The sequence below is a fragment of the Camelus ferus genome, chromosome 18 (genome assembly GCF_009834535.1).
Source record: "Camelus ferus isolate YT-003-E chromosome 18, BCGSAC_Cfer_1.0, whole genome shotgun sequence".
In the NCBI taxonomy this organism is placed as follows: Eukaryota; Metazoa; Chordata; class Mammalia; order Artiodactyla; family Camelidae; genus Camelus; species Camelus ferus.
This window is the reverse complement of record NC_045713.1, coordinates 14,623,645-14,646,214: the sequence shown is the minus strand read 5'-3', so window position 1 is coordinate 14,646,214 and position 22,570 is coordinate 14,623,645. Positions and strand designations below refer to the sequence as shown.

At 50.1% G+C, this 22,570-nt stretch overlaps 10 non-coding genes across 10 annotated transcripts; 5 read left to right on the top strand and 5 right to left on the bottom strand.

Moving 5' to 3' along the window:
- Positions 1–835: 835 nt before the first annotated feature.
- TRNAR-CCU lies at positions 836–908 on the top strand. Its single transcript has one exon. It is a non-coding gene; the product is annotated as a tRNA-Arg (tRNA).
- A 3,374-nt stretch (positions 909–4,282) lies between these two features.
- On the bottom strand, positions 4,283–4,354 carry TRNAP-CGG. Its single transcript has one exon. It is a non-coding gene; the product is annotated as a tRNA-Pro (tRNA).
- Positions 4,355–7,442: 3,088 nt separating this feature from the next.
- TRNAK-CUU lies at positions 7,443–7,515 on the bottom strand. Its single transcript has one exon. It is a non-coding gene; the product is annotated as a tRNA-Lys (tRNA).
- A 1,267-nt stretch (positions 7,516–8,782) lies between these two features.
- TRNAP-UGG lies at positions 8,783–8,854 on the top strand. The gene has a single exon. It is a non-coding gene; the product is annotated as a tRNA-Pro (tRNA).
- Positions 8,855–11,473: 2,619 nt separating this feature from the next.
- On the bottom strand, positions 11,474–11,546 carry TRNAK-CUU. Its single transcript has one exon. It is a non-coding gene; the product is annotated as a tRNA-Lys (tRNA).
- Positions 11,547–15,043: 3,497 nt separating this feature from the next.
- On the top strand, positions 15,044–15,115 carry TRNAP-AGG. Its single transcript has one exon. It is a non-coding gene; the product is annotated as a tRNA-Pro (tRNA).
- A 2,905-nt stretch (positions 15,116–18,020) lies between these two features.
- TRNAK-CUU lies at positions 18,021–18,093 on the top strand. The gene has a single exon. It is a non-coding gene; the product is annotated as a tRNA-Lys (tRNA).
- Positions 18,094–18,624: 531 nt separating this feature from the next.
- Positions 18,625–18,696, bottom strand: TRNAP-AGG. The gene has a single exon. It is a non-coding gene; the product is annotated as a tRNA-Pro (tRNA).
- A 2,605-nt stretch (positions 18,697–21,301) lies between these two features.
- Positions 21,302–21,373, bottom strand: TRNAP-UGG. Its single transcript has one exon. It is a non-coding gene; the product is annotated as a tRNA-Pro (tRNA).
- Positions 21,374–22,343: 970 nt separating this feature from the next.
- Positions 22,344–22,416, top strand: TRNAK-CUU. The gene has a single exon. It is a non-coding gene; the product is annotated as a tRNA-Lys (tRNA).
- Positions 22,417–22,570: the final 154 nt, after the last annotated feature.

Sequence of the window (22,570 nt, the reverse complement as noted above, 5' to 3'; positions counted from 1 at the left end):
GCATGGTCCCAGGGCCCGGGTCCTGGGTCCGAGTCCCAAGGGTGTTGTGGAACAAGGTGCCGTGCTGGTCCGAGGATGAGTGCGGAGATTCCGAAATCTCTTCTGCCTTGTTCCATGTCCGCAGGTCCTGGTGTACTTCCCGCCAGGGTCCCGCTGTCCCCCCGACCCCACCCTGCGCTTCCAGGCGGGATGAGTGGAGCGTGAGGGACACTTGCTCTAGCAGGAAAAATCCTCAGAGATGGCCTCCCCTGCGCTGGGCACTAAAAAGGGGAGACGCGATGGAACTCTCCCTGGAGGGGGCTTTGGAGACTTCCCGGCCTTTCCCACCTTAAACCGACAGAATCTGAAAACTTGGAGATGCCCAGGATTTGGGCGAAGGGCCCATGTCCCCCCCACCCCACCCCCACACAAAGCTAGCACCATACCCTTAAACCAAAGAGCCAGAATGAAGATGACGGATCTCGGTCCTTGGTGACTGACTCCCCGACCTGGGACAGAGGCGAGATTCTCCCACCGGAGGAAGGGGACCTGGGGGAAGTTTCGGTTCCGATATCCCGTAAGGGAGTGTGAGGTTAGGATCGGTGCTCTGGAGTCCAGGGTCCAGTCCCAAAGATGCACACACAGGGAGGCTTCTACCAGGTGCGGCGGGGACTAGGGCGGCCGCGGAGCTGGGGTGGCCCTGGGACCTGACGGGACCGGGCACAGGGGTGCCTGTACTCCACGCCTGCACTGGGTGGGCCCTAAGCAAAAGAACCAGGACAGCAAAATGCTGGAACCTCGCTCTAAGTGTGGAAGGGGGCGGGCCCTGGACGGGAAGCCAGAGGCTGGGTAGCACGCCCCGGTGGCCTAATGGAGAAGGCACTGGCCTCCTAAGCCAGGGATTGTGGGTTCGAGTCCCACCCGGGGTAGTTAGTTGGTTATACCATCAGCGTTTCTATGCTGAAGTGTCTTCTGCCAAAGATTGTTATCATCCACCTCTGAGAGCCGCAACTTCTAGGACCCCGAGGAGGTTGGGAACCGGGTGTTTCTTTACACCAGTGAAGGTGAGGAAAGAAGCGAGGCAGGGCTAGCTGGGGGGTGAAGGACATCTGGCAGAGGAGAAACACCTTTAAAGTTCCGATATATTTTTAAAGTATCAATCTAAAATTCTTACATTAAAAATCAATGTACATTTTTGTCAATAAAAAAGATTATGGTTTCCAGGGGTTTGGGGAGAGGGAGGGAGGGAGGAATGAATAGATGGAGCACAAGGGGGTCTTAGAGCAATGAAATTATTCTATATAATACTATAGTGGTGGCTACATGTCATTATGCATTTGTCAAAGCCTATAAAATGTACATCAAGAATGAACCCTAATGTAAACTATGGAGTTTGGTTCATAATAATGTGCCCATGTTGGTTCATCCATTATACCAAATATGCCACGCTGATGAGGGATATTAAGGGTAGGGGAGTATATATGTGTGGGTGGGGAGGGCTATATGTGAACTCTGTATTTTCTGCTCAATTCTATTGTGAACCTGAAATTGCTCTAAAAGAATAAAGCCTATTAAAAATTTTTAAAAATCAATGTACATTTGATAGGCTAAAAAAGAAAGACCATGTGATCATCTCAATATATGCAGTAAAAGCATTTGATAAAAACAACCTCCATTCCTGACTGAAAAAAAACCCAAAAAACCCTCAGCAAGCTGGTGCTGAGGGGTAGAAGGGAGAGATAACAAAGAGCCATGAGAAAACTTTTGAGGATGATAAATATGGTTCATTCTCCTGACTGTGGTGGTGGTTGGGTGTACACAAATACCAAAATGTATGAAAATCTGCACTTTAAATGTGTATAATCTATTATATATTAAAGCCTTCTGAAAGCTTTTTAAAATTGCAGTATAATTGACGTGCAATATTAAATAAGTTACAGGTGTACAATACAGTGATTCACAATTTTTAAAGGTTATACTCCATTCATAGTTATTATAAAATATTGGCTATATTTCCCATGTTGTCCAATACATCCTTGTAGTTTATTTTGTACGTAATAGTTTCTACCTTTTAATCTCCTGTCTCTATGTTGCCCCTTCCCTTCCCTCTTCCCACTGGTAACCACTAGTTTGTTCTCTATAACTGTGAGTCTGAATAAAGCTTTATAAAAAAAAATGACCACAAATTATTTGACACTCCATTGAGAAGTGGGGTCTGTATCTCTTCCCCTTGAGCCTCAGTGGGGTGTGATTGCTTCATCCAATAATATACAACAGAAGTGACACTGAAGACTCCAAGGTTGGATCATAAAGGGGATGCAGCTTCCATCTTGTTCACTAGAACACATACATAGGAGTTCCCAGCTGCCAGGTAAGAAATTCAATTAGCCTGAATCTTCCATGCTGTGAGGAAGCCCAAGCCTCACAGAGAGGTCATGTGAAGATATTCCATTGCACAGTGCTAGCTGAGCCCAGCCTTTGGTTCATCTCAGTTTATATGGCAAGTATGTTAGTAAAGGAGCCTCCAGATGCTTCTAGACTGCAAGTCTTTCCAGCCACGCCCCAGATTTAACAGATACAAGTTGTACTTGCTTTTCCCTGCTGAATTCTTGACCCACAGACTCAATGAGCATAATAAGATATTGCTTTATGCCACGACTTTTTTGAGTGTCACATAGCAGTCATAACTGACAAGCAGTAACTATTAAGATAAAAGATGGAAAACATATTTAGTGGAAGAATTTTGAAAGCTTCTCTCCATGAATTCTGGAACAAAAGAAGAATACCTTCTATCACATTTCTATTTAATATCTTATTAGAGGTCCCAGTGCAATAAGGCAAGAAAAGTAGTTAAAAAGTATAGATAACGATTAGAAATAATTAAATAATACTGTAATTATCCACAAAGGACAGACCTGAATCTGTAGAAAATTCTATAGATTAGAAACAATAAGTGAGTTTCACAATGTCACTCTAAGATTAATATGCAAAAATTGATGGTATTTTTATGTATCTGCAAAAAACAGAAAATTATATTCGAAGTAATATAGTTTATAATACCATCCACAAAATCAAATACCTAGCAAAAACTCTAATGAAAGATGTGAAAAATCTACTTCAGAAAAATATAAAACACTATTATAACAAATTAAAGAAGACCTTGATAAATGAAAGATTCATCACATCCATGAGTTGAAAGACCTTATTGTAATGATATCAAATCACCCCCAAACGATCTACAGAATCAATGCTACACCAATCAAAATCCCTATCACTATTTTTGTGTAAATTGACATGCTGATTCTAGCATTTATGTGAAAGTGAAAAGGACTAACAATAACAAAAACAAATTTTGGAAAACAAATTTAGGAGATTTACACTCCTGAATATCAAGACTTTTCATAAAGCTAAGTTGTTTTGGTCACCAGGTAAACAGACCACGGAGCAAAGCAGTGCAGTATTAGAACCGCATGTGCTCAGATTCTTGATTTGTGAAAAAGTTTACACGATGAAATAGTGGGTGAAAGGAAAGTCTTTTAAATAAATAGTTTTGAATCAGAACTGTCCCCCTTTAACAGATGGTAAAATTAAGGCCTTCAGGGCTAAACGTCTTGGGCAGAGCCCAGAGCCTGGGTTGGGAGAAATGTGATGCCCGCTGCCGCAGGCCCTAAGCCAGAAGGGAAAGTTCTTACTATTATGGGCTCGGTCAGCATTTGGACCCAGGACCTCTGTCCCTTACAGGAGAGTCGTGCCTCTGGCCCAGCGCAGTCCATTATCGTGGGCCACAAAAATGAGCCACATCTGCCACTTAAATTTATTTAGTAGCACATTTTAAAAATATAAATAAAAAGAAACAGGTAAAATTAATTGTAATACATTTTAATTAACCCAATATACCATGTCCAAAATACCATGTCAACATATGAGATACCTTACTTAAGTCTTCCAAATTCAATGTGTCTTTTACGTGTATACCAGCATATCTCAATCGGACCAGCCGGAGGAAACCGGTGTCCAACCGGGAAAGCGATGCTTGGACCGCAGTAAGGAGCTGCGTGCTCCCAGGGCACGCAGGCTGAGCCCTGTGTTACTGCTACCCCTAGAAACCGCTCCGCGTCGTTCAAGGTCTGGGTGGACACGTGCGGTCAGGTTTCCCGCGGTAGGGGGCGGGGAGCCAGCCCTGGACAAGAGTCAGCCAAGATGGGCATGGAATGGAGCGCTACACGCATGGATGGATGAGGCTTATAGGTTCGGTCTCGTATTCCTGAGGCATAAAACAACGGAAGATCAGGGCAGGTAAACTGGGCTCGTCCGGGATTTGAACCCGGGACCTCTCGCACCCGAAGCGAGAATCATACCCCTAGACCAACGAGCCTCCCTATGGTGGAGTTTCCAAACAGTTCCCCTCCACAACTGTTCCCATCCCCGCGCAGCTCAGGTTTATTCCGAAGTGGGCTGGGAGAAGTGCTGGAGTGACGGCGGGGAGACCTGGGGAACCCAGGCAGGCGGGGGCAGAAAAGAGGAATTCACTGAAGCCCAGACCAGAGGGATTGATTCCTGCCCCCAGGGAGTGAGGAGCAGATGTGTATCGGGGTGGGGGCCGCAAACAAGGGGCTTGGATGAACCGAAAGGCACCTTGCAGGAAGAGCACCAGCTCTCCAGGGGAACCCGAAACTGTGACAGTGAGGCTGTGGATTGTGGCTGGGGATCAAGCAGGAGTCAGGGACTGGCATCCAGTAGGCCCTGGTCCCCAAAGGCGGGGCCTGTGCCCTAGAATCTCGAGGAGGAGGAGAAGGCAGAGGAGGTGGCAGCTCCACCTTATACACCCGGCTCCAGGGTTGCGTGCCTGGGAGCAGGAGAAGAGAGTTTCCATAGAGGATTAGGGTTCTCCCTGTTCATCCCCAAAACACCACAGGTTGGGCGATGACCACCCCCCTACCCCCCGCCAACCTTTGGAGGCCCCCTTTAGTTCTGGGCAATTCGTTTCCATGGGAAAAGTAAAGCAGGGTAAGATAAACAGTGTAGGACTGGCCCGTTTGAGTAATTCAGTGGGTTTTAGGGCATTGGGGCTGTCCCTAGGGGTCCAGTATCTGGCCCTGGGTGATTTGAGACAGGGGAAATACTGGCCTGGTGTGTGAAAGTTAGATAAGAAGATGGATGGGGATGTGGACGGGGAATTGGTTGGTTTCCAAATTGTTTTCATTCTCTAGGAATTTGCCGGCCCTTTGATCTGCAATCTCTCCCCAGCCAGCAGGGCCCTCCAAGAGGTAAAATTATCATAAAATACAGAAATTAAAAACCATGATTAACACAGATGTGAACTGCTTCAAGTGTTTTCCCAAACATTTATGAAGGTCATGTGACTTTTAAAAATTCCATTAATAGGGAAGTTGTGGGTAGAGTTCAGTGGTAGAGCCCGTGTTTGGTGAGCACGAGGCCCTGGATTCAATCCTCAGTGCCTCCATTAAGGGAACGTGTATGTACAATGAAAATAGAAAATAAAACTTCCAGTAATAGAATGAATCGCTTTAATAGATTATTCTTTTTCACTTTATTTTTAAAATTTATTTATTTTATTTTCTTGGGGGGTAATTAGGCTTATTTCTTTATTATTTATTTACTTTATTATTTATTTACTATGGAGGTTCTGTGGATTGAACATAGGCCCTCGTGCATGCTAATCTCACACTCCACCACCAAGCTACACCCTCCGTGCTCAGTCTCCTGAAACACAAAACAAACCTTGCATTCCTGGAATAAATCCATCTCAACCCTTATTTTGCAGCTCCAATCCTTTAAAAAAGAAGCAAAGACACTCACTCAATGGAAGTGATGGCACTTTCTCCCTAACCCCATTCTTTGGGAAACGCCCAGACTGGCTAATTTGAGGCAGAAGGCACCAGCCTCCAACTCACCCCTGGCTCTGAAACCCTCAGAGGCTAAGAACACAAGTGACCTCCAATTCCATATCCCAAGTACTCCTGTGACACAAGGTCACTGTTGAAAGGCCCCATGAGCCAACATCCTCCAGGTGGTGTACAAACTCTGACCAGAGGCTTTACATCAGACCTGGAGCTGGAGCAGTGCCTGTAGTCAATTGTCTCAGCCTCTGATCGGCTTCCCCTTGTCTATCTCAGCCCCTCCACTCTTGCCACCCCTGGGAAATGTACCCCAAACCACACTAAAGCCCCTGAGATCTAGTTTGAATCCTGCTGCAAGGACATATCTCACCTGATTATAGTTCCATCAGGCATTCTGGAGGGACGAGGGGTTCCACCTGGGTGTCTGCACGCAAGGGCATAGAAACATCTGCGCTCTTCACAGCCCAGGTGCTGTGGCAAGGGCCAGACCCCAACAGTGTGGAAATAATCATTGTGCCCCACTTTGGTTTCTAGAGCCCTGATCTTTCTTTCAAGCACACAAGGTCAAGGGTTTAGTGCTCTGACCCTGAGTGTTCCTGGGGACTGAGGACATGATGGGAGGTGTTCTCTCAGCTGAACAGGTCCCTTCTCCCTTCTCTGAGTTTCCTAGTTGCGCAGCCACCCTGGACACCCCTCACCGAGGATTGGGTCTCTTGGGGTTGGGGAAGAAGCTCTGCACCTTGTACAAGAGGAAGGGGTCAGGATTTCTTCTCTTGGTCTAAGGATGAGCAGACAGACCTACCTGGGTTCACAAACTCCTGTTCCCTTTCCCAGTGGACTCTGAGTATGAAGCCTGGTGTGTCTGCTATGCCCTCATAGCCACTGTCCCTCCCTCTCCCTCTACCCCATTCCTGCCACCTGGTGTCTTGGAAAAACCTGGGTGCCAGCTGGAAAAGACTCTGCTGGGAGGAAGGTCCTGCCAGCAGGCTCTCCTCAGTCTAAGATTGTCGTTCAAGTTAATCTTCGCAGAATTGAATTCCCTGCTTTTGTGAGGGAATTGGGGGGAGGGGTTATCTCAGCCCTTGCGTCTCTAATGAACTCAGAAGCCCAGGATCAGGAGGACTTTACCCCTTTTTATTTAATTCACCTTTTCTCTCTCTCTGGGAGAGCCCAAGGAGATTAACCCGAGGACTGCCTTTACCCCAGGGGAACAAAAACTAGGCAGCCCTCGTCCCCTCAAAAACTTAAGACACATGCTCATCCTATGGAGCGGAAGGGGCATCTGAGTGTGCTGTGTGAGACTACTGGACTGCAAGAGTAATTCCTCAGAGCTACTAGTATGCCCACCCGGGCCTCCTTGGGACAACAGGAAACACCCTAAAATCCCAAAATGCAAGTGCACCTGTGGTCTAGGTGGACTGGATTCCTCCTTGAGCCCTCACCCACTTCAACCGGGTCTCCTTCCTTTACCTACGCTCCAAGCCTTTCCCGCAGTTCCACGGTTTGTCTGCAAATCTAGCTCAGGGTGCAACAGGGTTGGAGTCCTAGAATTTCGTCTGGTTTTTCTGAATTCTTTCTCACACAGTAGAGTTGCAAAAGCTTCGCCCAGCGTGGGGCTCGAACCCACGACCCTGAGATTAAGGGTCTCATGCTCTACCGACTGAGCTAGCCGGGCGACGCCTCTAGATTTTTTCGCCTTTGAAGAAACTCCTTAGACAGGAAGATTTCCTCTTCCCTTTCCCCACCTCCTCCCTACCCCTCGCAGGGGCAGCACCGTCCACTGCTGGTTTCCTGGGTTTTCTCCGCGAAACTGCCTAGAAGCCTCGGGTCTGAAAGCTGCGAGAGGGCGGGACGCCATGCCCGAAACTCGGAGGCGTGGGCAGGGAGGCGGGGGGATGGCGCGGGGCGGCGCGCTGACCCAGGCGGACAGGCAGACAGAGGCCCAGGGGCCCGGCCGCGCTGGCAGGTCAGTGACTGGTGGCACCGAGCCCCTGCGGCTCCACGCATGGGTCCACGGCATGCAGAAGGCGACAGCACCAAACCGCCTTCTTCTGGGATCGGATCCGAAGCTTCCCCCAACCGTCCCTCACTCCCTCGGGACAAGAAGCTTGGGACCCTCCTGCAGACGGGTGGGCAGGGTCACAGGATTCAAGGTCACTAGAGGTAGGTGGCACAAAGCATCCTTTTCTACAGTGGCCCCAGGGAGATGAATCCCCAGGGCCTCCGATAGCTCCTGAGTCCAAAACCTGGCGCCCCTGCCCCCCACCCCCATACTTTCTACCCAACCCTACACCACCCTGTTTTAGGGCGGGCAGCGTGGCGTGAACGGGGAAGGCCCAGGGGATGCACTGCAAGCCTGGAGGGGGAGCCCGGTACACTGGGAGTGCGATTCAGTGTCGCACCAGGGCCACCTTCTTCTTTCCCAGTTGGTTTCTGGAACCTTCACTTGTCTACGAGGGAGGATGAGCGCAGGGGAAGGGCTGCCGACAGTGCTGGGACAAGGAAAGGAACTCCGAGGGACCCAGAGCCACATGGTGGCCCAGGAGCCCCTGGGTCTGCCTAGGACCCTTGTCCCCCTTCCTGTAGGGCGAGACTTGGCTTTGACCCGAGGTCAGTGGCGGGGGCTGGCCAGTTGGAAGGGCAACAAAGCCGTAGTCTCGAGTTTGGGTCCCACAGGGAAACCCCACTTTCTGGAGCCTCGCCCAGCTCCGTAGCAGCTCAAGTCCCCACGACAGGCCTGGAGCAGAGGGAGGTCCCAATGGAAGAGACACCGCGGGGAAGCAAACCCCGGATCCTGGGACCCATTCTTCTCTGGAGGGTGAGCCAAGTCCTCTGGCCACAAGCCCCTCTTCCATCTGGGTGGGCATCTAGGACAATGCCTCAGCTGAGCAATGGTGGAGGAGGATGTGGACAGAACTAAGGACAGACCACAGCCTGTGGCCGGCTCGTTGGTCTAGAGGTATGATTCTCGCTTTGGGTGTGAGAGGTCCCGGGTTCAAATCCCGGACGAGCCCTCTTATTTTTCTTCTCAAGATGGGCAGGTTGTTGCAACCCAAGGGGGCCAAAAGCCAGGAGGGAGCCCATTGTTCTAGGAAGGACTCACTGCTCTAGGGCCCAGCCCAACAAAGGTTATTGTCTGCAAGACCTTCTCGTCAGCGGGGCTGGCCTGAGCCTACACTCACTTGCTTCTCCAGATGTGGCGCAAAGGTAGATGGGTGTTTGCCTGGGCCGCTTTTGTCAGTGCTTTGGGGAAGAGGAAGTGGCGGGACACCCTGGGGAGTGGTGTTCAAGCAAGATCCAAAGTTGGCATTCCAGACATCAGAGATGAGGGTACACCCCTCCCTGGCTAAGGCCTGTCTCATCCAAGAAGGGAAATCCAGACTGTGCATGAGGCAAGGGAGGGAGAGCAGCCACCAAGAACCATGAGCCAAAAGGACTTTTCTGGCCTAAGGATATTTTTCTGACTTTAGATGTGAGACGTCCTGAATTCATTCCCAAGAATCCTCCTCTTTGGAAGTAAGCAGTTGGGGCCTGGCTGTGATGTCGGTAGACCACGTGGGAGGGACACCCCCAGCAGGCCTGAGCTGAAGCTTCAGTGCTGGGGACAGCTGAGAGCTTGGGCTTGCTGGGTCAGGGTGTCACTCAGACACAGACAGGACCCTCCAGGGAAGGACTAGGCTCAGGGTGTCACAGAACAATCACCCCCAAACCCCAGCCCAAGAAGCTACCAGCGTGAGTTTCTTCCAATGCCTACCTCTGTTTCTAAACCCCATGACTCCTGTATTCCGGGCAATGCTTTCAGCCTAGTTCCTTGGTCCCCAGACTGTCTGTGGAGGCACCTTTATGGTATTTTAAAAATCCCAGGGATATTTTAAAAGTTCTTAGGGAAACATCAACACTCAGCATCCATCAGACACCATTCCCTGTGAACTACTAGCTCAAGGCTGTTCACTTTCAACTTTCATGATGCTATGTTTTTGCAAAGTTGGGTTTTCTGCAGTTTCTGTGATAAAAAGCAAATATGGCAGAAAAATCAATGTGGAGTAGGAACTGAGAGTAGCAGGATCCGTCTGATTCCAGGATTGGAGAAGCTTATATCAAGTGCACATACTCCATTAGAAAATAATTATGACTATTTAAACAAAATATAAAAATACAATTTTTCTCCAAAAGGTATTGTATTGGCTTGAATAGTGTCCTCCTAACACCCACGGCCACCCAGAACCTCAGAAGTTAGGGTCTTTGCATATATAATTAGTTAAGGTGAGGTCATACTGTCGTAGGATGAGCCTTCATGCAATAACTTATGTCTTATTAAAAAATTATATGAAGACACAGAGTCTCAGAGAGGAAAGAAGACTATGTGACAATGGAGGCAGAGACTGGAGAGATGAATTTACAAGTCAAATGTTGCTGGGAGCCTCCAGAAGCCAAAAGAGGCAGGAAGTGTTCTTCCATAGACCTTACAAAGAATGTAAAAAAGGTGTTCAGCTGGTACCTTGACTTTGGACTTCTGGCCACCAGAATTGTAAGAGAATAGATGTCTATTGCTGTAAGTTACTCAGATTGTGGTAATTTGTTAAGGCAGCCGCAGCAGACTAATACAGGTACTGAGTTGGTAAGACTTTTTTTTTTTCTTTCCAAAAAAGCTACTGAGATATATGGACCTAACCACCTTGTACACTGAACTGTTTTTTGTTTTGTTTTGTTTTTACCCTAAGAACGCCAGGAAAAATTACTAAGGATGACCTGAAGAAAGAAATGCGGGGGAACTTCTGCTCTGAGTACCAGCCACAGTGCTGGGACCTGAAGTTCCATGGGTCTGGGAGAGGGGCAGGGATCTATTGTCGCTCCTACAGAAGCCTCCGTTCCCACAGAAAAAGAAAATCTGTTCTGGTCAAACACTGAGCCTGGCCTTTTAACAGCCTGAATCCTTAAAAGAAAACAGAAGAAAATTATGTAGCTGGTGGTAACTATATACCCTCCTCCTCTCTCTCCCCCCAAACTGGGAAGTGAAACGCCTGGAGTCCATTTCCCTTTTACTGGGGAGAGTGGAGCAAGGTGAGAGGCCCCCAAAATAAGAGGCGACCGACTTCCCAGGTGGAGGAAAATTCTGAGCAGTCCCTCCTCAGACACTGGGGGACCTCGGCTTTGGAGCATCCTGCCGGGGGTCTCCTCACTTCGGACCTGGGAACCAGCCTGGCTCCGGGCCTGGAGAGTCGCTTCCCATGCCCCCACATCCCCAGCCCCACCCCAGACACACAGTCCTGGTGGTGGGCGCCCTGGAGCTCCTGGAGCCCTCAGTTCGAATCCTGTCCCCCAGTCAAACGCAGCGGCACAGTTCGCTCTTGATTTATTAAATACAAGATGCCAGGTAAAGGCGTCTCCTCGGGAGGGGATTCAAAAGCTGGCTGGCGGACGCAAGTATTTTCTGCTTCACTCAGGATGGAGAATGACGTCTGCACCCGGAGACGGTTCGAGGTTTCAGGCAATCATATGCTACGCAGGTTTTTCCCCTGGCAGCATCTGTGACTGACCGCCTATATTGCAAAACCTCTGGAAAGGATTAAATTATGAAATATTTTCATTTTGGGGTGTGTCATTGTATGGTCCCGTTATCAGTCAAAAGTACCCGCCCAACGTGGGGCTCGAACCCACGACCCTGAGATTAAGAGTCTCATGCTCTACCGACTGAGCTAGCCGGGCGGAGATGATGATGATGATGTTGATGTCTGACGCCCTGCTGTTCAGAATCGGAAAGGCGGGTACTGCAAAAATTGCAAAGGTGTGGCGGACCTCTGAAGAGGTGGCGCTGGCGTGGTCACCCCCGGAGTCAGCCCTCTGGACATTTAGGCGGCTGGACACAGTCCCTTCCCCGGACTCTGGATATCCAGGACCTTCACTGCCCCCACCCCATCCCCCTATTCTCAGCCAGCTGTTGGCGGACGGGAAATCTTTCATCTGCTGTTAAAGTGGAATTTTTGTCCTGGGGCCATTAGCTACAGCCCTGAGTCGGGATCTCTCAGGGTAATCCTTGGGGGTTGCGGGTGGGGAAAAGGAACCGCCTCTCTCCAGGGCCCAAGTACGACTCAGAGGGGCCTGGATCCACGCTCCGTCTGCGATTATAAACCCAAATCATTTCTTACTCATCACTGAGCACCGCCTGTTTATGGCTCCAATTCGTTTAAAATGACCCTGGGAGTCTGAGTTTTGCAAATGTTAGCTAATATATATAATATATATATATGTAAATATATATATATATTTTAATTTTTTTCTGTATAGCACAGGGAACTGTATTCAATATCTCGTAATAAATTTTAATGAAAAAGAATCTTTGTATGTCTATGCATGACTGGGATATTGTACTGTACACCAGAAATCGACACATTGGAACTGACTGTACTTGAATTTAAAGAAACAAAAAATAAATAAAATGGCACAAAGAATCAGCCTTCTTCCCTGCTGACCTGTGTGCAGGGCTGACAGAGAGCCCCATAAGGTCCCAGAGGGGAGAGCTTGTGGGTCGTTTTTGTTCGTCCTAGCATAGGGTCCTCGCATCAGTGAATTCACAGAGCCACAGCTCTGCTCACCACCGCCAATCTCTTGGGACTATCTTGAAAAATCCGAACCCAGTCCTGAGTCCTGTCCACAATGGTTTTGCTGTCCAAAAGGTCCCTGTGGAAAAGGCACACTGTTTACCATTCCTGCCCAGCTGGGGCAACCGACCCTGGGTGGGATTCTGTTCCTGACCTCCCTCTGCTTCCCCTCAAAGATCCAGACTCTAGAAAAACTGCCAAAGCCAGAAAGAAAAAGAAAAATACCATGTGACATCACTTATATGTGGACTCCAAAAAATGAGATAAATGAACTTTTTACAAAACAGAAACAGACTCAGAGATGTAGAAAACAAACTTGTAGTTACTAGAGGGGAAAGTGGAGGGTGGAGGGATAAACTGGGAATTTGGAATTTGCACATACTACTATATGTAAGATAGATAAATATCAAGGTCCTACTGTATAGCACAGGGAACTATATTCAATATCCCGTAATAGCCTATAATGAAAAAGAATATGAAAAGGAATATGTACACATGTATAACTGAATCACTATGTTGTACACCAGAAATTAACATTGTAAACTGACTATACTTCAATTAAAAAAAAAAATAGAACAGCTGCCAGTACTGAAAAGTTAGAAGATCTAGACTGGGAAGCCTGGGATAGGAGCGGGACCCCCTCCAGCCCCTCCACAGTACCAAGGGCAACAGCCCCAGCCTTAGTAAATTAACCAGAACCCCACTCCCACACCCACCTCAGCCCCGGGGGTCTGTAGGAGCATCTAAGATATGCTTATGGTCAAAACTTTCTGAGAAACAAGCCACTGGAAAACAAGCCACAACTAAATTTCCATGAGCGTAAAATCTTACATTCACACTTACTTGCTTAAAAATGCACACGCCTGCTTTGTTTTCATGTTTTACACAGTCGATGACCTATAACATGTATGATGCTCAAGAAATTGTGTGAGGGGCAATCCTGAGATTGACCGTGAGGGCGCAACAGATGGCAGATATTTCCTTAGGGTAAAACAATGGACGGTCATGGGAAGCCAGATCATCCATTAACAGAACTTGGTTCTGGCAGGAAAGCATGTGGTTTAACCCCGGGGAAATATTTGCTATCTCGAGATGTCCCAGAGGCAATCACAGGATACACTTAGAAATTTTGCATACCCCGAGGAGGGTGACTGTTCCTGGAAGGGATAGGCCTGAAATTAATCAGCTAATCAGCAAGCAGAACTTGGTGCTTATTGCATGGAATATCTAAAGCCCCACCTCTTTGATCTCATTTTTTTCTGAGCTGTATACTCTTAATAAATATGATGTCGACCAGGCTTTCGGCATTCTAGATCCACGAGATCTTGAGTCCCCTGGTCCCATCTTTGCTCTTTACTTTGTCTCTTTGTTTCTTAAGTCTTGTGTTGCCTGTCCTCAGACAGGGTCCTGAGCTGTGCTGGACGCAGCAAAAACTGAAGCTCCATTTGCCCCAATCCCCAACAATGGAAATCTTCACCAAAGCCCAAAATGCAATCCCTGTTCCCATTGGAGCCAGGACCCACGATCCCTGGCTTAAAAGGCCAGGGAGACCCCATTATGCCACTGGGCCTTCTCCCCACACCAAGACTGTGCCCTTCCTCTGCCTCCACCCTCAGACCCTGCAGCAGCCCCTCTATCCACATACACTCCAGCCAGCCCTTCCCACTCTGCCCCCTCCCCATCCTCTCTTCCGGTATGTTCCTCTCTAGGTTCAAAAATCATGACCTCTCTCGGTGGGGCTCGTCCCCGCAGATCTGATCCCTGCAGAATTCCCAGCACAGGGCCTGGCTAAGAATCTGGCGCAGAGTTTGTGGGCTGAATGGAGAATGGAGCCAGAATGCACGGTGGTGTGTGAGGACGGTCACTGAGGTAAGCAGGGGCAAGAGGGACGCGAGAGGCTGGTATCTCAGGTATGAGAAAGCCCAGCGGAATCTAGACGTGAGCTCTTCTGAACACTTTAGGGCGTGGGCTGGGAAGTGTAGGGAATAGCGGGATGGGGAGCCTCTGCAGAGCTCTGGAGAAGACAGAACTTCCAAGCCAGGGAGAGCTGGGGGCTGTAGACAAGGACAGCAGCTCAGGGATGGAGGCTCCTGAGGGAGGGCCCTGGGAAAGGTCCAATCCACACTGATTGGTGCTCTGGGGTGACCAGTGCGCCTGGCCGCTAAGCTTCACGAGACCCACATTTCTTTGAACCCAAATTCGATTCCAAGTAGAGCAGAATGACAGTTGCGTTGTGCGTGGATTCATCGGGGTGGAGGCATCTGGGAACCGCTGCCCCAGCTCTGCTCCAAGCTTTGGGCAATAGAGAGAGGACCCTCGAGTTCCTCTGCAGTAGAGTGCTCGGTGTTCCAGGCGTGGAGATCCCAGATGAGACCAGGACTAGGGGAGGCAGAACGGAGTCCCGGATCCCCAGAGTCTCAGGCTCTGGGACCTGGTGCCCACAGGGGCGGCAACACTGCACCATCCTTTTCTCAGGGCTGAGGGTTGAACAAATCCGAGAACGCTGAGGGTCCTCTCGGAAGTGGGGTGCGCGGGCTTATGTTGAAACAGAGAAACGGCGTAAAGATAAGCAGGGATGGGCAGGTAGGGGTGTTAGAGAAGGGCGGCTCGTTGGTCTAGGGGTATGATTCTCGCTTAGGGTGCGAGAGGTCCCGGGTTCAAATCCCGGACGAGCCCCATGGCCCTTCCCTTTTTTTCCCCAAGAGCTCCCAAATGGTGAATACCCAGCCCAGGGCCTCCTGCGAAAACGAAATGTGGCTCTAATGTCTCATTGCCCATCCACCCCCACCACCCAGCCCCCTATTTTGATAGAAAGGGCCAGAGATCCTTAATCTGAGTTCTGAATTTGGGCTCTATAGTAAGTAGTTTAGGGGGCTGGAACGTGCTGAGAAAGATCTCCACGAGCAACCGGGCCACACAGTGTCGGGGGTGCTGAAGCCTCAACCTGGGACACCTCGACCTCCGCCTACCCCTTTACTGCTCTGCACTCTGAGGTGGTTTTCCCCACCTGGCCACCAGGGGGAGCCCCGAGGCGGCGCTGCTGGGCTGGGAAGCCCGGGAAGTTCCCCGGCTTGAGTGGCAGGAAGACCCGGGCTCTGGGCCGTGCCACCAGCTGTGTTCTGGGTGAGCTAGGCTCTGGTCGCCGAGCTGCGCTGCTTTTGTTAATGACCAGTGCGGGATCCGGGAGCATTCCCGGACCCGCTTCCCACAGGGCGGAAGAGGAAAGCAGGACGGCTGGGTAGAACTGCCCTGAGCGTGCACCTCACGAAATGGACCGCTTAACTTCGGCCACAGTTTCACCTCCCCTTTCCCTTCCTGCGATCTGAACAGAAATGTCAGGGCCACCAGCTGAGGTGGCCCAGCACCTAGCAGCAGCCCCCTGCACCTTGCCTCTGATGATGGATGTCAACGTTGCTCCAACCTTCTGTTTCCCTATGTGCGGAGCAGTAAGAGGCGCCCCTCCACCCCCCAGCCAGGAGGAATCAACCGAGGCCTAGTGGAGAGTGTCAACACCCACTCCAACCCAACAGTAAAGAGGTCTCACCCCTTGGGAACTGCGCCCACCAGACAGAAACAGGGCAGCACCATCCTTCCCCACCAGAAGGACATCTTGTCAGAGAAGGGAACTAAACCAGAAGATTTAAATATCTAGAGTCTCATAACATAATACCGAAAATGTCCAAGATGCAATTGAAAATCCTTGGTGGAACCAGGAAAATTCCAGCTTGAAGGAGAAATGACAATCAAGAGACTGACAGCACAGATATGGGAACCAAAGAGGGTAAAGGTGGTGCAGCCATCGTAAAAATACTTCAAGAAGCGATTACAATCCTCTTGAAACAAATTTAAAAATTGAAAGTCTCATCAATAGACAATATAAAGAATAACCAAATAGAAAGCTTAGAACTGGAAAATACAATAACCAAAATAAAAAGCTTAAATGATGGGCAAGAGCAGAATGGACAAGACAGAAGATAGAATCAATGAAGTCAAAGATAGAACAGTAGAAGTTACCCAATCTGAAGAACAGAAAAAAAAAAAAATTCTTAAAAAAATAAAGTAAACCAAAAAACAGAGCTTTAAAGATCTGTGGGACTTTAACAAAAATATAATGTTGGAGTCATTGAAGACCCAAGAGAGAAGAAAGATGGGGCTAAACTGTATTAGAAGAAATAGCTGAAATTTCTGGCTGGTGTATTTTTTTTTTTTAAATAAACTTTAGGAGAAGGTGTACTGGCACCTCTCCATTCTTTGATCAAAGAATAAAGTTTTCCGAGAGAGAGAGAGAAGCCACTTATTTCTAGAACTTTTTTTTTAACAGAAAAATTGAGAAATACAACAGAAACACACAACCCCCGGCCTCCACACACCATAGCCTCCCCTATTCCCGTGTAGTTTTAAAACCTATCTCCCTCTACTTTTTCCCCGACATTTTAAAGCATACATAGCATTGCTTCACCCTTATAAAGGGTTTTCACCTTTTTTTTTTTCAAATATCTCTACAAATAAATTCCTTTGTTTTAAAATACTCCCAATACCCTGTGCACAAGTAACCACATAAACGATAATCCCTGAGTATCCGTCATGCCCAGTGCGCGTGCAGCTTCCCGCTAACCTCCCCTCTGCATTTGGTTGGCTAGATTCAGAATGCAGGCCAGGTCTGCACATTGCAGTTAGTGGAGTCCGAAATCTCAGTGGCTCCCTCAGATTCTCTGAGGCGCTTTGGCTCCAGAAATTAGGGGAAGAAAGAAGACAATCCCTAGATCCCACTCCCAGTTCGCTGTGTGTCTGAAGTTCCTCTCCCTCTGGAGAGCTAGGCCGGGAGGGGGTTGTGGCAGGGGTCACCCTAGCTCCAGCCTACGTGAGTGTCATACCTGTCGTGCAAGGATTGGCCTGCTTCCTCCAGGAACGCCCTCACTCCCGACCCTGAATCCCAGGAAACTGGATCCCAAAGCAGAGTTTAGGCAGTTGTCTTGGCGGGTGCCAGGGGTCTCCAATCCCTTCCGCCATCAACCGCAGGGTCGCTGATTTCAGTAGCTCAAGATCACCCAAAGGGCAGACCAAGAAGGATTGGGGCAAAATACATTTTCAAATAAAAATAAATTGATTTTAGATAATTCAAAGGAAGCATAGATGGATTTATGCAAACAAGTGGAATGCAGGAAGTCAAACAATGATATTAAATTTACAAGTTTGTTTGCTCACATACAGGGGGCTGGCCCCCTTTTCATTGCCCCATTTCGGGCCACGCGTCCTCTCGTCGCGGGATCAGCTCGGGCAGATCGGCTTTGAGTTCTGTCTATACCGCAGGGCTCTCGGCGGCCGCTGAGCCTCTGTCTGTCCGTCTGTCCGTCGGTCAGCGTAGCGCCTCACCTCTCGACCCAGCACTGTCCTGAAGTACCCTGCACCGCGCTCTGCTGCTCCAGGGCCTGGGGACACGGCGAATTTCAGGCAGTCTCTACACGCAAGATGCCCCAAGGGGACTCCGTGTTTCCGCTGACCTCGTGACATGCCCTGCCTGGTTATTTTATCCACAGCCAGTCAAGTTTTGAAGCTCAGTCGAAAAATAGCTACCATAGGTGCCCGGCTAGCTCAGTCGGTAGAGCATGAGACTCTTAATCTCAGGGTCGTGGGTTCGAGCCCCACGTTGGGCGTCCTTTTGACACGAGAAGGCATAGAAACCACAAGTTGTCTGGTTTAGGTACTCTCAAATGCACCTAAGGCGTCGTCCGACAGACGGTGTCCACCCGCTGCTATGTACCCAGCTTGTCACTTTGCATCACATCACCTCGTCCAAGCGTTTAGAAGAGCCCGGTGACATCGCCTTACAGTGGATCTGCGACCCACTTCGTTCCTCAACTTTTTTTTTTTTTAAACAAAAGCACCCTTACAAACAGGTCGATCAAAGATTGGAACTTGGCTACCAAAGAAAAGCCATCCACGTTTTCCCTTTGGTTTATTTAGTCGACAGAGCGAGCCCACAGTTGTAAAATGCTTAACTTTTACTACGATATTCCTTTGGGAAGGGAATGCCTGGCATTCCAAGCCACATTCATCTCTCAAGCTAGAGTGGCCCCGCGGGTCAGAGCAGCCCAGACCACTGTGAGGAAGGATGAGAGTGACAACGTGGGTGGGTTTAGGGGCTCCAAGTTCCAAAGACACAAACCAACCACTATTTTAAAATAGGGCTCGTCCGGGATTTGAACCCGGGACCTCTCGCACCCTAAGCGAGAATCATACCCCTAGACCAACGAGCCAGTTGCCTCTGTGTGCCTTTGCTGTCCTGTGGAGTTTAATCTGACTCTGCCCTTGCTGGTCTGGGCTGTCCCGATTTTCTTCACTACGAATTTCCCCCTTTCCCTGTGAGTCTCGGGAAGGATTTGATTCCATGAACAGGAGGGGAACGGGGGAGGTCCAGCATTGCCACATGCCAAGACTCCAAGTTGGTAAGTCCCAATCTGGATTTTGGAGTGTCCCACTCCGCTGCCCTCCCCTTCGCCCAAGAGAAACTAATACCATCAGCTCAGGAGAGCATCCTCAGGTCCTCCCTCCGGCACCGGGCTAAGGGCTGGGCTGTGGAGTGAAGCCGGGAACAGGACTTGGACCCTGCCCACGGAGTCGCTGGCTTCCGGACCGCACCGTCTCTCATGCCACATACTGGAAAGACCTGCCACGGGGTCCCAAGTCTCATACCCCGTCCAGCCCTGAGAATCGCCTCCCAGAGTCCCAGACTCACATCCCAGTGCAGACCACAGCTGGGAAGGGTCCCTGCCAGGGGTGGGGGTTTAAGTGGGGAAAAAAAGGATCAGGGAGGAAATTGAGGAAACTCACAAGAGCCCTCAGGGGAGATGCCTCTCATTGCCACTGCCCTCCGCTGTCTCCCTGTCCAATGAGCACACCTGGACACCCAACCTCGGTGCCCCGACCAATCTGGCCACTCCCATCCAGCTCGGATCTGGGTGCACCACCCACTGAGCCTACCTCTGCTCCATCGTCAGAGGCCCAGACTCCACACCAGCTTTGCAAGAGATTCTGTTTCTGCTTTTAAATGACCAGAAAAAGCAAACTGGGCTCCTCAGGGATTTGAAGCCAAAATGAGGACAAGACCTCCTCCACAGAGACCTTCCTCTGTACTTCCTGCCCTGACTGTCCACTTCTCTTTCACTGGACAAGTGACAGTGGGGCCCCAGCTCGAGACAGGCCATGGACTGAGGGCTTGTAGAGAGGAGCAGACCCCAGGTGCAAAAGTGGGGAGGGGTTAAGGCAGGCCTGAGGGAGGGACATCACTGACACAAAAGAAGGCTTCGCAGCAGAACTGACCTGCTGGTAGAGGTGGTAGTGATTTCCCCTCAAGGAACAGGAGTCTTAAAAGGTTCTGGCTGTAGGAGAAGAAAGGGCTGGCCAGGGAGGCTGGCTACCTGGTTGACCCTTACCAGGTCTCCCTGGACATCCAAATGGGGCCTGGGGTTCTGGGCAGGAAACCCTCTTGCTCAGGGACTTGAGAGTCAGGAAGCATGAAATGGGTACCCAGCACTCACGATCCTGGGCTTAAAGTGGAGAAAATTGGGATTTAGGTCAGAGAAGAGGCCCACCTGCCCCCTCTGCATGCACTGGGGAGCTTTGGCCCTGATACAGCTCGCCTGGTGGGTGCTCTGAGCCTCCCACCATCCCCTGGGCCAGGCACAGCTCTGGGACTGGGATCAGGAAGCTCTTCCCAGATTGGGGCCCCCCAAATTTCAATCAAAGCCTCAGTCCCTGCCTGTATCAACCATGTCTTTTATTTTCTGTACTCTGACCCTTTGACATCTAGAGTCTTGATAACTCTGGAGGGAATGCTTTCCCTGAGGCCAACCAGTTCTTAGAGATAATAACCAATTCTTCTGCCAGCCAGTGTCTCAAATGCAAACCAACCAATCCAGAGTCTGCAGCCCACAACCCTCTGTTTTATCAGGATTTCACACTCTGAGCCACAATCCGCCTGCCAGAACCACCCCAAGGCTAGGAAACAGACAGCTAAGGACAGCACCTAGGCCCCAGAGCCCGCTGAAATTATTCAAACGAACTCACCTAAACCTGTCTTCCCTGACTGACCTGTTTCACCTTCCGTGAAACCACAACAAAGTCCCTTGCCCACGTTTTCTTCTCCGCTCCTCTGCCTCCTGACTGATCCTGGTGCATCTCCTGTGCCCCCCCAACCCCCATGTGGAGGCGTGCCCCCACCTCTTGGAAACTGTAACAAGCCATCATCTCAATAGCTGAATCTGTTGGCCTCAGAAAATAACAATAAAACCTATTAAAACACTGCCATTCTTCCAGCATGGAGAAAAGAGACTCTGTGTCTGGAGCACAGCCCTCTGGACGCCTGTGGAGACCCCATGCCTTTGGGGGGTGCCAAAGGTGAGGCGCAGCCCCTCCCCATGTTCATTCTCTGCTGCGGTTTCCTTCCTTCCCTTGGTTGTGGAAGGCCCTTCTGGCAGGATAGAGACATTTATGACCCAAAGCAAAACTACATGCTCAGACCAAGTTGGATCGTCACCCCAGGGTCTGTGACTGTCTGGAACACACAGATCCGGTCTCCTGCTCATGGTTGAGACAACTGCCCTGGAAGCGATTTTCCCCCTCTCAGGTTCCTTCCCTAGGGCCAGGCCGCTCCCAGAGCTCGGAAGACGAGGCCTCGGGCCTGGATGCACCCGCAGCTCCAGCATCCGATCCACACGGGGAGCGACGGTTACTCTGCAGCAAGGAAGTGAGCGCAGCCTTATCGGCTATACAGCCTGCGGAGGGAGACCAAGATCTTACCGCCCAGGACTCCACGGAGATCCGCTTCACCCACGGAGTAGCAGTGCTGTGTCTGCAAAACCCGGGCTCGTCCGGGATTTGAACCCGGGACCTCTCGCACCCAAAGCGAGAATCATACCCCTAGACCAACGAGCCACGCTGGCCGAGTCTCTTGACAGCTGTCTTTGGAGGCCTGAGACCTTGGCTCCGGCCGCTTCCCGGTCTCTCTGGGAGGTGCGCAGGGACAGGTTTCGGTTTCGATTCCAGAAGGGAAAGGGGAGGTGCAGCACGGCCGGAACCTTCCGGAAAGGGGGCTCCCGCACACCCCGTCCCCAGGCCCACAGAGTCAGATTCCCCCAGGGCACGAGGGCCACTCAGCCCCAGCAGCTGGAAGAGCAGCCAGATGGCAAGGAGGAGGGAGTCCGTGTGGCCTGGGTGAGTATGGAGGTCTCTCATAGTGGACTCCAGGCCAGAAATTTCACCCAAGATGGGGAATAAGTCCAGGACCCTGAAAATAAGGATCTGCCACCAGTCAACTGGCCAGCCCGGGCGTTCCTCGACCATCTCAGGGTCCCTCTTGACCTGGATCGGCCCCAGAAGACCCTCGCAGTTCTGAAATCCTGGTGCAGGGGTCAGAACTGGGGTTGGCGCTCACTTCTTCCCAAACGGCAGCTGCTACAAGCTTTTCTTCCCTTGTTGCACTAGTAAGGGATCTAGTGTCCACCTGGGAAGGAAGGTCTCCCTGGCTTGTCCCGGCGACGAGGGCGTGGAGCCTTCCTGATTTGCTTGAGGCTACCCACCCCAAACAAGGCTGAGAGTTTGATAATGAGAAATCGTCCGTGATTGGAACCTCAACACCTCCCACACCCTAAGCGAAGATCGCATCGCGTTCCTTCCTAGCCTCTAGTGACACTCATCCTTGTACACTTGACCCCGACTTCCCGCCTCCCCCAGAGCTGCTGGGGCCACCCACATCCATGGTGAACAGCAGACAGAGATCTGGGCTCCCTCACTCCCTCCCGAAAAGCCCTGCGAAATCAGTGCTCCAGTGCCACGGATGTGGTGGCTGTCAAGGTCTAGAGAACTTCAACTAATTTTGTGGGGGAGACAATCATACCTCTCAGTTGCCCGGCTAGCTCAGTCGGTAGAGCATGAGACTCTTAATCTCAGGGTCGTGGGTTCGAGCCCCACGTTGGGTGTAACTTTTGTCCTGATGACATCACACCAAATATAACTAAAATTCTTCCAAAAGGGGAATTTGTTGCTAGGTCAAATCTCAACAAAGCAACTTATTTTTGTCTCATTAATGTTTTATTATATATATATTTTGGAATTAAAAGGTTGAAATTTACA